This window comes from Gossypium arboreum, chromosome 10, assembly GCF_025698485.1.
Source record: "Gossypium arboreum isolate Shixiya-1 chromosome 10, ASM2569848v2, whole genome shotgun sequence".
Taxonomy (NCBI): domain Eukaryota; kingdom Viridiplantae; phylum Streptophyta; class Magnoliopsida; order Malvales; family Malvaceae; genus Gossypium; species Gossypium arboreum.
Window position 1 is genome coordinate 35,647,148 of NC_069079.1, and position 2,072 is coordinate 35,649,219.

Here is a 2,072-nt window from a genome sequence, read left to right on the forward strand (position 1 = left end):
AAAAGTGTATTTTCGGGTCTCCGTTTCTAAAAAATGGATTCGTAAATATTTTTAATAAATATTTACGAAGTCAATTGAGTGGTTAATTAGAGTTTAATTAAGTAAATTTAGTTCAATTAAGAGTAATTAGGAAAAATAACTAAATTGAATAAAGGATGAAAGTTGAATTGTAGATTAAAAGAAAATGAAGAGGACCAAAATGGAAATTATGCCATTTGTCCTAAGTGAAGTGACATAAACATAAAAATCGAGATTTTATGTGTTAAAATATATTTTAAATTATTATTATATTATAGTATATTATATTATATATTATATTATATAAATAAGTAAAGAAACATAAGAAACAGAATGAAAGCAAACGAAACAGAGAAGAAACAGGGAGAAAGAAAGAAAGAAAAGAAAAAGGAAAATTTGGGTTTCAAGGCTCAAAGTTTAATTTGGTAAGTCAATTAAGTCATTTCTTCTTAAATTTTCATGTTTTAGAAGCTTTGGAACAAGACTTTGATGAAATTAAGTTGATATTTTGAGAGTTTATAGATTTTCAAGTATAGTTCATGTTGAATAAAATAGTGAATTAAGGGTTTAATTGAGTAAATTTCAAGCTAGAATTGATAATAGGATCAAATTGTAAAGTAAGTTATAAGTTTTATGTTGTAGGGACTAAATTGATGAAATTTTGAAATTAGGAAAGTATGCTGGAAATTTAATATTTAAATGAGAGTATGGATGAAATTTGAATAGAAATAAAGTATGAATTAAGATAGAAAAGTAAGTGAATTTAGTTAGAATTAAATTGAAATTAAAGTAAATCAACATTTTGTACTAAGACTATTTTGGACAGCAGCAGTAGTCTAAGTTTGAAAAATCACCAAAATTGTAGAAATTGAATTAGAGGATGAATAAAATATGAAATTAAATATTATTGAGTCTAGTTTCTTATAGAAGAAACGATATAAGCAATTGAATTGTAAATTATGAGATATAATGAATTTTGTGAGACAAGGTCAGAATGAATTCAGGTTCTCCTGTTCTGACTTTGGAAAATCACCAAAAATTGAATAAAAATAATCAGAGGCTTAAAGTTATATGTTTAGAATCCCTAATGAGTCTATTTTCATTAGAAATCAACGACAATGTTATCCAAATTCTGTACTGTGAGATAATTAATTTTTAGTGAAGAAGGGACGAAACTGTCAGACAGCAGAATAGGGGTGAATTTAAAGAATAAACTGTACTTAATGGCTAAACCAAAAATTCTGAAAATTTTATTGTAAGAAGATTTGTGAGTCTAGTTTCAGGGAAAATTAGTGGATCTTAATTTAGAATTCTATAACTCAAGATATGAATTAGTAATGTATTAATGATTATGAATTGTATTAATTTCGTAGTCAATGTGGTACCAGAAATCTCGGCTAAGAAAGGACAAGACAAAGTCAACGGGAGTTAGCTCGAAAATTACGGTTTGTATTTCTATAATCCGAACCTAATACTTAATTGTTGAATTTATTTCTTAATATGTATATTAAGTGTTTTGAAGTAAGAATTATTGTGTTTTGCAAATGAAATGGATTGATATAGTATGTGATGAATTTATTGAATTTATATTGATTGAATTAGGCGTATATATATATATATATATATATTGAATATTGAATATATATTGATTATTTGAATTGAATTGAAATATAAATTGTTTGAAAATTTTAAATATGAGATTTGTGATATTTGGATATTTGTTATTGAAAAGTGAATTGAATTGTATTGAATTATGAATTTATGTGATTAATTAAAATGTGTATTGATTGAAAAAATTGAAAGTGAATTGAATACCCTATTAACGATGTCGGGCTGAGTCGGATATAGTTGGCATGCCATAGGATTGGAAGTGTTCAGGATTCTTCGACCTCGAGTCGATGAGACACTGGGTGTCACTATATTTCTTCGGATAGATTCGATGAGGTCTTGGGTACCAACTTTACTTGGCTAGGCCGATGAGACCTTGGGTGTCAAATATTGCTTCGAACTATCCGGTGAGGCCTTGGGTGCCATATTGGTGTGTTTGGTTGGAT

At 27.3% G+C, this 2,072-nt stretch overlaps 1 long non-coding RNA gene across 1 annotated transcript; it reads left to right on the forward strand.

The window, feature by feature from the left end:
• Nucleotides 1-380: 380 nt before the first annotated feature.
• Nucleotides 381-1,568, forward strand: LOC128281725 (uncharacterized). The gene is made up of 2 exons (XR_008271988.1): nt 381-443; nt 1,392-1,568. It is a non-coding gene; the product is annotated as an uncharacterized LOC128281725 (long non-coding RNA).
• Nucleotides 1,569-2,072: the final 504 nt, after the last annotated feature.